A 12267-nucleotide genomic window follows, 5' to 3' on the forward strand; every position below is an offset into this window, starting at 1 on the left:
GACCAAGGCTACTAAAGGCAGCTGCACCTGCTAAAGTGGAGAGTATAGCTTTTTTTTGCAATCACAGTATTTATCTAATATATTTACACAGACTTGGATGACTGCCAATGAGTAATACGATAACAGCAGGGTTTGGAGGGGTTTTATTTTTTCCTTTTTTCCCCCCACTGATCTAGACTAAAGCCTACCTCCCATGACTTTATACTCACATCACACGCGCATGCACACGAACCCGCGTAAATCCGCCAAAAAAAAAGTGGGCAAAAGTCGCCCATGTCAAGCGGATAGTCACGTGGATTAGTGGCGTATATGGGCAAATGACATCCTGGGGCCAGTGGCGTAAATGGCCAAAATGGGCCAGAATGCGAAACCCGAAGGGCTGAGCTACAGCTCCACCCCTCCTCCCACCAGGTAAGGGGTTTGGGGTAATGCTGTGAGCTCTCCAGCGGGGCCCAGTGTGGAGCCATGGCCGCCAACTATTTTCTTGCAATTTAATACCATTTTGGTTGCATCTAAATTCTCATTTACACAAGACAATCAAGCATCATTTTATGAATGTCTCTCATTTCCACGTTAGGCCTGTTAATCAAATTGAAGACTCCTATTACAAATTACATATTACAAAACACCTTACAACTGAGGCATTTAATTGACAATTTATATATAAATAATAAAACTTACTTTTCATCAAAACATCGCTACCGAATTTTGCTGGTTTAAAACCAAAATCAAATCTATTGTTCTACACTAGTAACAGTACCAAGATGTGAAGAATTTTTGGCGAATCCAAGGAACCTTTCATAGCGGATCCACGAGTTATTGTTTCTTTTTATCAATAAAACACAACACAAATAAAGTTAACTCGATAAACAAAATCCTTCGGCAACAATCGCGGTAATGTTTTAAGTCTGATGCCGTCGATGACTACTGGACGCAATACACAACTGGCAATACAAACAAGATTCAAACTAAACCACAACTGACAACAATTCAAATATTTTTTTAATTATAAATCGGCGTTACTTGAAATTAACAAAATTATACCACCACCCCCGCACTTCTTCTCAGTGGCATCGCTTGGGGGTCCGGACCGCACCGGGTGACACCATCTCAGAGGGGTGACACCAAAATGAAAAATTGCAAATTTTACAGAGTACACACTGCTCGGTCTAGTCGGATTTCATAAGCGGATAACCGATCATAGTTAAATACATGACTAGCAGGCACAGCGGTGGCATCGCCAGGGGGATGCGGGGTGTGCGGACTGCACCGGGTGACACCATCAGAGGGGGTGACACCAAAATGACATTACTAAGGATTCTGTATGGTCTGTTACGGAAGGAGGACCATGGGGGTGACACCATGAGCTACCGCACTGGGTGACACCAACCCGAGTGACGCCACTGCTTCTTCTCGTAAATGTAACTACTAGTGGTTGTCTAACGGATTGGAAGATATACGTCGATTTTAACTGCCCATGCAATAGTATTGATCGATGTCTGGATCCCTCTCGATGTGATGCGAAAGACGATTAGCGTGGTGTTGGGGGGTGGGGGAAATGCATAGATGAAGCACACGCTGGGAACAGAAATGTTGCAAATTCTTGTTTTAAGGGTGAGTCATGTAATTTGCTGAAAGGTCGGGATTCGAGAGCAGCAAATTTATAAAGCTTAAGTTTGGTCATTTTCGAAAAAATATTGGCTGTTTTGGCGTCCCGACAACTCTGGCGGCTAGGTAACTGTCCCGTCCACATCCACTCCTCCCAGGTAGTACGATAATGGTGGGATCGAAGACTTTAACATAGATCAGTAACAGTAGTGAAGGGGAACGATTCAGCCTCAATGGGAATTAGCATTACAGACCCCCCCCCCCCCCCCGGGACGGTTTAGCCTCAATGGAAATTTAACATGGAGAAAAATCGTGGGACTGTTTAGCCTCAAGGGAAATTTAACATGGACGAAAAATCGTGGGACTGTTTAGCCTCAAGGGGAATTGAACATGGGACTGTATAGCGTCAAGGGAAATTTAACATGGGATTTTTTAAATAAAAAAAATAAATAAATAAAAATAAAAAAATGGGGTAGGCAATGGAAAGTCATTCTCTTTTCGAGACCTATGAGTGGCCCTGAAAAGGGCCTTTGGGTTTATGTTAATGTATCCATTAACATAAGTGGCACCGCATTGGTCTTCTTCTTGTCCTTAGGCTGCGCCTCACTGTAGGACCGTAAATCAGCACTCTTTTGAGGCATCCTTGTCTTTCTACGTAGATCCTACGTATCCACAGACTGGTGTCTGTCCTGTGGACAACAGTCCACTTGGATCGGACATACATTAGCATGTCCGTCATAAACATCATTGAAGACACAAGGGTGAATGATTCAACTGTGGTCCACATCTTGAGGCGACGAGAACAGGTGAATCAATGCAGTGAACTGCGCTTATTTATAGGTAGAGGAAGGATTGAAACGGATTGAGTTCATTCACCAATCCGAACACGCGTTACAAAATTCTGTCAGTCCGCATCCAATCCGAAGAGAACAGTCTGTGACGTCACGTGGTCTATATAGATTCGCTAGCGCCTGTGTGCAGTCAATCTATGCGACAGTGATTCAACATGACGGAAACTCAGAAAACGATTCATTGGGGTGCACCAGCAGTAGAGACCGCCCAACGGAACCCTGACTTACTTTCAGAAGAGGTAAATTGGGATTTTGTGGATTTTCTTACCTCGCAAGAATTTGTTCCGGAACCTTCGTCACCTTCATTACCGCAATTGGAGAATTTTAGACAGAGACAGAAAGAAGAATTGGAGAAATTTATACAACGACAAAAGGAAGCGGAACAAGCTTTTCTCCTACAGCAGCAGCAAGAAGAAGAGGTAAGAAAAAAAACAACAAGAAGAAGAAGTAGCAGCAAAGAAACAAGAGGGTGAAAATCAAACGGTCACGGTACTGTTGGACATTTTAGCGGAGTTAAGAAGTCTGAAACAAATGTATCAGACTTCTTTATTACGACCGAAGAGAATACGACCTTCTCGAGCTAAACACGTCAACCCTGTGACTAAGCCTACCGTACCACCCTTAGTGATTTCAACCCAATCAACATCATCAACAGTACGCAGTCCAGAAGTAGGCCTTGGCCGTGGCAAAGGCTTAAGGCAGTTAAAGTTGATTTCTTAAACTCACCCCTACAAGTAGTTAAGTGGGGCACCCTAGGGACAATGGGACTTAGCATTAAAAAGACCCCTGGGCAACTCTATGGACAATGGAAATTTAACATGGAGAAAAATCGTGGGCAACTCTAGGGACAATGGGAATTTAACACAGAGTTTGGGTCTGTCTAGGGACAAGGGGAAATTAACATGGGAATAGAGTTTGGGCTTGTCTAGGGAAAAGGGAATTGAATATGGGATTTTTTTTTTTTTTAAATTTTTTTTTAAATTTAAATTTAAATTTAGGCAATGGAAAGGCTATCTCTTTTCGAGAAATATGGCTGGCCCTGAAAAGGGCCTTTGGGTTTATGTTAATGTATTCATTAACATAAAGGGTACCGCATTGGTCTTCTTCTTGTCCTTAGGCTACGTCTCACTGTTGGTCCGTAAATCAGCACTCTTTTCAGGCATCCTTGTCTTTCAACGTAGATCCTACGTATCCACAGGCTGGTGTTTGTCCTGTGGACAATGGTCCACTTGGATCGGACATACATGGGTATGTCCGTCCGGAACATCATGGAAGACACAAGCGTAGAAGATTGCACATCGGTCCACATCTTGAAGCGACGAGAACAAGTGAATCAATGCACTGAACTGCGCTTATTTATAGGTAGAGGTAGGATTGAAACGGATTGAGTTCATTCACCAATCCAAACACGCGTTACAAAATTCAGTCAGCCCACATCCAATCCGAAGAGAGTAGTCTGTGACGTCAGTTGGTCTATATAGATTCGCTAGCGCTTGTGTGCAGTCAATCTATGCGACAGTGATTCAACATGACGGAAACTCAGAAAACGATCCATTGGGGTGCACCAGCAGGGGAGACTGCCCAAGGGAACCCGGACTTACTTTCAGAAGAGGTACATTGGGATTTTGTGGATTTTCTTACCTCGCAAGAATTTGTTCCGGAACCTTCGTTACCTTCTTCATTACCGCAAGTGGAGAATTTTAGACAGAGACAGAAAGAAGAATTGGAGAAATTTATGCAACGACAAAAGGAAGCGGAACAAGCTTTTCTCCTACAGCAACAGCAACAGCAACAAGAAGAGGTAAGAAAAAAACAACAGCAACAACAGCAAGAAGAAGTAGCAGCAAAGAAACAAGAGGGTGAAAATCAAACGGCTACGGTATTGTTGGACATTTTAGCGGAGTTAAGAAGTCTGAAACAAATGTATCAGACTTCTTTATCACGACCGAAGAGAATACGACCTTCCCGAGCTAAACACGCCAACCCTGTGACTAAGCCTGTCGTACCACCCTTAGTGATTTCAACCCAATCATCAGAAGTAGGCCTTCGCCGTGGCAAAGGCTTAAGGCAGTTAAAGTTGATTGGTTAAACTCACCCCTACACCAAAATAAAAAGGCCCTTTTCAGGGCCACCCACATTTCTCGAAAAGAAATACAATTTCAATTTGCCAATAACTCAAAAATAAACTCCACCCATTTTACCCCTATAGTACGTGTCTGTGTATGAGTGCGTGAGTGTAGCTTCTTATTTTAAAATCAAAACTCAAAGACACTTACCTTATATCATTCATGTATTCTTTTATCCATTGTTACAATCCAATTCACAATTCACCACAGAACACTTTAATTAAAAGTTCATTGACTTCTTCTTTCTCCTTGTTTAGTCTCTCTGTTTTTTGAATTTCTTCACCGTCACACTCTTTTCCTCTTCTTCTTCCTCCTCGCTTTCTTCCCTTCTTCTTTTTTTCTCCTGTTTCTTTGCTTCTTTTAAATAGAATTGTCTTTTTTCTTCCTCTTCTTCCTCTGAAGAATCCCTCTCTTCTTTCGAAGAATCCCTCTCTTCTTCTGAAGAATCCTTCTTTTCTTCTGACTCCGCTTGTTTCTTTTTTGGGCAATCTGGAGACCAATGTCCTTTTTCTTGACAATAATAACAGGTATCTTGACTTTTGTCTTTTTTAGCCCCTGTTTTTTTTCTTTTTTGACGGTCTGGACACTCTGAAGACCAATGCCCTTTCTTCTGACAGATATAGCAAGTATCCTGACTCTTATCTCGAAAGGAAGGAGAGTAGTCCGTCGGCTGGTCTGAAGAGAATTTTCTAATGACCCCTCGCAAAGCTCTGACGAAACGTTCCATCTGGGTAGTCTCTTCCATCGTTCTCCTCGGTTTGAGAGTGAAATGAATAGTGAAAGGACAAGACACACCCTTTTTATATACGCTGGTTTGCCATGACTATAAATTAGTCTATGGTGTTTGAACTTGAGTCATTTGACGTTTTGCACTCAAGATGAAACGATCCTATTCATTCGAGAAGAAAGAAGAAGAAGAAAGTAAGAGGCAGAAACGTGATCTATCGCCTCGTACCAGGGATGAAATCTTGGCACAAATTCATGCCAGTGATTTTGAAGAGGACATGAGTGAACCAGAATCCGAACCCTCTAAACCGAGTTCGTCACCCTTAGTCAACCCTGAAAAATACTATTCCATTCGAGAGACGGAAAAGCGCTCCTCTAGAAAATTTAGAACCACGGCTTACACCTACACGGTGAAGTTTAAAGATTTCAAGGCCGACGTCCCTTAGAGAAAGCAGAAGGGTTTATCACCGAGATGTGGGATTCTTTGCTCACTGCACTCAAGCGACAATGTCAACCCAAAGAAGACGATCGCTTGACACTATCCATAGATCACGACGGTTTGAAATCCCCTGTTTGGATCGAGTTTAGCAGACCCGCAGAACTGACCCCTTCCAAAGTCATGGACAAGATTCAACACGTACAACAATCTAATGACCAGTTTGACATCACCGATGGTAAAGCCACACTGAAAATGGCTCACGTCTCTCTTCCTCAAGGGACAGGACGCAAAAAGATGTTATTGGTGGACGACCTTCGCAACACCAAAACAAGTCTCGTCCGAATTAACAACCCTCAAGACCAGATGTGTTTAGCTCGAGCCATCGTGGTGGGACGAACCTATGCCAACAAGAACGACACGGTAGAATGGAAAAGAACCTGGGAGAACATTCGAAAATCGAACCGAACCAAACAACGAAACGAAGCAGAACTCCTGTTGCAACAAGCTGGCCTGTCCAAAGACACACCCTGTGGCATTCCTGAGATGCAAAAATTGCAAGATGCCCTAGCTCCACGCTACACCTTGAAAGTGCACCCTCAAGAAATGCGCGGGTCTCTGTTGTTTCGAGGCCAGGATTTTAAGGAAGGAAAATACATTCATGTCTATCATCACGATGACCATTTCGATACCATTACCAGTATCACCGGATTCCTGGGATACAGTTATTATTGTGAGAAATGTGATTATGGTTATAACAATCGAGAGCAACACAAGCATTGTGGATTGAAATGCCCAGGATGTTTGGCCTCTCCACCCTGTCTGAGCGAAGAACCAGTGCCTTGTTCGACTTGTCTGCGCACGTTTGTCAGCCCTGCCTGTTACCAGCAACATTTGAAAACACAAGGTTCACAGAAGAAATGTGCTTGTCAACTCCTGAGATTGTGCCCTACGTGTGGACAAGGCATACTTACCAACAATGCCAAGGCACACGTATGTCGAGGAAAGAAAAAATGTCACATTTGTCACCACATCGTGGACTTGGAACACGAATGCTACGTGCAAAAATACCAACCCCCACCAGAGAAAGAGGACGGTCACAAGAAGAAAGGCAATTTCATCTTTTTCGATTTCGAATGCATGCAAGAGACCGGCATTCACATTCCTAATTTCTGCGTGGCTCATCGAGCGTGCGAGAAGTGCATTCAAGAACCTATCTTCAGTCATTGCCCTCACTGCAGCAAGATTCCCGGAGGGCGTGAAAAAATCTTTCGGGGACCAAACACGTTAGCCGATTTTGCCCAATGGGTCTTAGACCCCATCGACAAGACGTGGAGCCAAGAGGACATCGAACGTTACGGAGATTGTCATCGTCATGCCACAGTGATGGCTCACAATTTCTCCGGATACGATGGACAGTTTCTTTTGAGGTACTATACGGAACATGGCACCGAACGTCCTAAAGTGATTTTGAACGGAGCCAAAATCATTTTCATGCAAGTGGGACAAGTACAGTTTAAAGATTCGATGAGTTACTTGGCCATGCCTTTGAGCCGAATGCCTAAAACGTTTGGAATGACAGAAATGGCTAAAGGGTACTTTCCACACTTTTTCAATACGGAAGCCAATCAACATGCTGTTCTACCCCATTTGCCTGAGGCTCACTATTACGACCCCGACAACATGCGTACCGAACAACGAGAAGCTTTCTACGCTTGGTACCAAGCTCACGCCTCGGACCCTTTCGACTTTCAGGAAGAAATGTTAAAGTATTGTCGTTCCGACGTGGACATTTTACGGCGTTGCTGTGGAAAATTTCGAGAACTGTTCATGGAACACGGAGGGGTCGATCCTTTGAAAGAAGCTTGCACCATTGCCAAAGCGTGTTCCTTAGTGTACCGCCAACGATTCATGCCTGAAAACACCGTGGCTGTCATCAGTCCTCAAACGACCCACTATGTCAAGCGTCAATACTCGGTCAAAGCCCTACGTTTGTTACATTACTTGTGCGACAAGGAAGACAAATGGATTCAGCATGCCCGTAACGGAGGAGGCGAAAAGACTATCGGAACGTATTCGGTCGATGGCTGGGACTTAGAAAACCCCAAGATCGTGTACGAGTTTAACGGTTGCTTATTTCACGGATGTCCCGTCTGCTACCCTGACCGTGACACTAAAAATCAGTTTTTACAACGGACCATGGAAGACCTGTACCAGGACACTTGTCAGCGACGCCTAAAGCTAGAACAGCAAGGATACCAAGTGGTGGAAATGTGGGAACACGAATACGATCACCGTATGAAAACCGATCCCGAGTTTAAACGCCTCGTGGAAAGTTACCAGTTCATGGACCCGCTGAACCCGAGGGATAGTTTGTACGGAGGAAGGACCAATGCCACCTGTTTGCTGTACCAAGCCGACGAAGAGAAAGGAGAAGAAATCAAATACTTGGACGTGTGTTCGCTGTATCCCTACGTGTGCAAATATTGTCGCTTTCCTGTAGGGCACCCGCAATTGCTGACGGAACACATCGACCTGAAAAACATTCGACAATACGAAGGCTTGATCAAGTGTAAAGTTTTGCCTCCCACGAACCTATACCATCCCGTCTTACCTCACCATTGTCAAGGCAAACTGATGTTTCCCTTGTGCCGTACTTGTGCCGAAACGTGCAACCAGGACCAACCTTGCCATCACAGCCAGGAAGAACGGGCCTTGACGGGAACCTGGGTCAGCGTGGAATTGTTCAAAGCTCTGGACATGGGATACCAACTGTTAGAAGTGTACGAAATTTGCCACTTTCCCAAGACACAACAGTACCACAAGGGTGACCCTACTCAGAAAGGCATTTTCGCCGACTACGTGGATGCCTTTTTGAAACTGAAACAAGAAGCCAGCGGCTATCCTTCCTGGTGTCACACTCCCGAAGACCAAATACAATTCAAAGAGAAATACTACGAACAAGAAGGCATCTCTTTAGACCACATCGAAAAAACGAAGGCAGGCGATCGTTTGCCAAAGTGATGTTAAATTGCTTGTGGGGTAAAATGGCACAACGACCGTGTTTACCCAAGACGGAATATTTGACAGAACCTTCCCGCTACTTCCAGATGATTCACGACAAAACCAAATACATGAAACACGTGGACGTCGTTCGAGAGGATTTGATCTTGGTCAATTACGAAGAAGATCTGGACTTTGTACAAGACGACCCTTTTGGAAATGTCATCATTGCGGCTTACGTGACAGCTCATGCTCGCGTAAAATTGTACGAAGCTTTAGAACTGTTAGAAGAACGCGTCCTGTACTTTGACACGGACAGTTGCATTTACATCCATCACCCGAGTCAACAGCACCCTGACATCGAAGGAGACCGTTTAGGAGCCTGGACAGACGAGCATCCCGACGACAAGATTCTAAGTTTCGTCAGTGGTGGTCCCAAAAATTACGGCTACGAATACCGGGACAAACAAGGAGAAGTGCACACGGCGTGCAAAGTGAAAGGACTGACTCTGAATCATCGTACCAGTCGAGTGGTCAACTTTGGGGTATTGAAAGAAGCCTTGCAATCGGGAGAGGATGGAAACTTTAAAGTGACCACCTATCAACCGAACAAGATTGTACGTTTACCCACTCACCACATCGTCAGTCGACCCTTGGAAAAAGTCTATCAAATTGTATACCAGAAGCGAGTGCGACTTCCCAATCACTTCACCTTACCGTACGGTCACGTCGGTATTGGTCTGTATATGAAAAGGAACCCTAGGCAAGATCGATAGTTCATTGTTCATTGAAGTAACTTACCATGTCGTTGACGAAGAAGAAACCAGATTGGTTAGGAGTCAAATGTTGGACATCACCGAGACCAGGGTTTTGAGGCTTGGACACAAGAGGTGGCCTAGTATGCACGAGAGTTATTCAAGGAAAAAAGTTACTTTTCAACCTGTGTTAGTGACGGTGCCAGAAGAACCCGTCACCCAGGACAGGACTGTCGTGGACAGGCCTGAAAGACCCTTTCGGGAGGACACTTGTGTGACCTTACCCCTACTATAGAACTGGTTAGAACTTTACCCAAAACATGTTGTACAGACACTTGTGTTTATTCCACGTTCATGGTTATCATGTGCCTTTTATTCTTGTACTTAAGCCTTTGGCTTTTATGCATTTTTGTCTTTCGTATTCATGTTTGAAACATTCAATAAACGTGTTCTGAAAAAGTATATAAACTCTTGTCTTGTTTGTTTTTTCGTGTCACAAGTGACATTTCTCACACCATGGCTACCTCTGCTGTCTCTGCTCCCTCTTCCTCTACTGTCAAAGTCATCGACGAACACTTAGATCGTGCCAGTTGGGAGGCTTTGTATCTTCGCCATCCCTTTAACATGCTCATTGCTGGACCTAGCGGTTCAGGCAAAACCGAATTCGTCAAACGTTTGATCGCACATAAACATCATTTGATCGATCGACCCCCTCAACGAATCGTGTGGTGTTACAAAGAGTGGCAATCGGCGTACAGCCTCTTGCGAGAAAGTCAAGGCGATTCCATCGTGTTTGTGGAAGGCATTCCTAAAGAAGACGACGGCATCGTCTCTGACTCCCGTCTAACCCATTTGGTCATTTTCGACGACATGTTAGGAGAAGACGAAGAAGAAATTAAACTGTGGTTCACGCGCAAAGGGCATCACCGTAATGCCAGTGTCGTTTACATCACCCAAAATTTGTTTCAACAAAGTAAAGCCCATCGCACCATCAGTCTCAATGCGCATTACGTGGTCTTGTTTAAAAGCCCTCGAGATAAATCGCAAGTGCAAGTCTTAGCCAAACAGTTAGGAACGCCTTGGCTGACTCAGGCGTACGACGATGCCACTCAAACGCCACACGCCTATTTACTCGTCGATTTGAAACCTACGACCCCCGAGGATTTGCGATTTCGTACCCACTTGTTTCACCACTGGTGCCAAGACGGAGGGCCTGTCCTGTACACGTCTCCGTCCTCGACTTCATTTCACTCCCCATAAAAAAATCTATAAAAACCTCAGACCCTTTTTCGTCTGTCTCACTCTCAGTGCGAACATGACGTCCCTTCAGTCGCATCTTCCCGTCAAATTGATTCGTGCCTTGTATGGCATCAGTCGAGAAAAAGATCCACAAACACGAGCTCGTGTCTTAGAAGCTAGTCTCAAAGAAGTCTTACGATGGTTCACGGTGACAGCACGTCAATAACTCCAAGGAATCATTCAGATTCCTCATCAAACCAAACGCTTTTTCGATCGAAACAAAGTCGCTTTGGTCCAACTGGCCGATCCCCGCATCGACACTCAAACCAAAAACCAAATCATTTTGAAACCTGGAGGGAACGGTACTCTAGGAGGGGTCATCATTCTCTCACTCTTAAGATGGGATCCTAATGCCCCCAAAGTTATCCCCAAGACAAAAGTCCAACGAAGCCCCAAGAAGAAAAAGACCAGGTCCCCAAGGAGAACTTCTCCAGTGGCAGGACCCTCCTCTGACCAGACACCACCACCACCCCGGAAAAAGAAAAGAAGCCCCCAGAAAAAGAAAAGTCCACAGAAAACTAGTCGCAAGAGAGGCACTTCGGCCAGGACGCAACCTTACACTCGCAAACCACGACCTGCCAAGGCGGTGACTGCGTCTCCGGCAGCTTCACGTTTGTCCACTTCTCCGTTAATGACACCCAGAACTGAAGAGTACTTGGAGACGTTGATCACACCAAGAACTTCTCCGTTGATGACCCCCAAAAGAACTTCCCCAGTGGCAGGACCTTCCAATTTAGTGGCAGTGGCTGCTGCTCACAAAGTACCTTCTCCCAAAATCAAAGTTCAAGAAAGATCGGGCATGTTACAAAGTTTGCTGGATTTGTCCAAGCAAGAACTGGCTCGATTTAGTCCGTTTCGTACCCCTGCACGACGTGTCATGCCTGTCCTCAAACTAATACGACGTAAAGACAATCAGTGGCGACGCGTTCCAGTATAAAAAAGGCCTGTGACCAAGTCGGGTATCAGTGGTTTTTTTTTTGGTGCTCCTGAAGACTCAAAGATGTCACCCTCCAGAAAACCCCAAGGAAAGAAAAGGAAAGGACTGCCACCACGTTTAGCCAAACATGGGGACATGTTATTTATCCTGTCCAAAGCTTCTCCACTCCTACGAAAAAAACTCATTCAAACAGCCTCCAAAGAGGTCATCGATACCGTGTGCGAATGTTGTTTGAACGTTTTGAAAGGCACGATCCCTTTGTCCAAACACCAGAAACAATGCTTAGGCAAACATCGTCACGTTCTTCGCCAAATGGTTCAAAAGAAAATTCCCATTCGTCAAAAAAAGAAGATGTTAGTGCAACGTGGAGGTATTTTACCTCTCTTGTTAGGCCCCATACTGAAAGGAGTCTTGGGAACCATGTTGGGAGGACTGGTGGGAGCAAGATAAAAAGGCCTCGGAAGTTCCAAGATCTCAGAATCGACCCCTGACAACCCCATGGAAGGACGAAAACTAGCTTTAGTGC

The 12267-nt window shown here is 44.8% G+C and overlaps 1 long non-coding RNA gene across 1 annotated transcript in view; it reads right to left on the reverse strand.

Annotated features, from left to right (window-relative positions):
• The window catches only part of LOC149796448 (uncharacterized), a 265169-nt gene that overhangs the window by 16846 nt on the left and 236056 nt on the right, over positions 1–12267 (reverse strand). The gene's annotated exons all lie outside the window — the stretch shown is intronic.

The sequence above is a fragment of the Sinohyriopsis cumingii genome, chromosome 6 (genome assembly GCF_028554795.1).
Source record: "Sinohyriopsis cumingii isolate HCF-2022 chromosome 6, ASM2855479v2, whole genome shotgun sequence".
Taxonomy (NCBI): Eukaryota; Metazoa; Mollusca; class Bivalvia; order Unionida; family Unionidae; genus Sinohyriopsis; species Sinohyriopsis cumingii.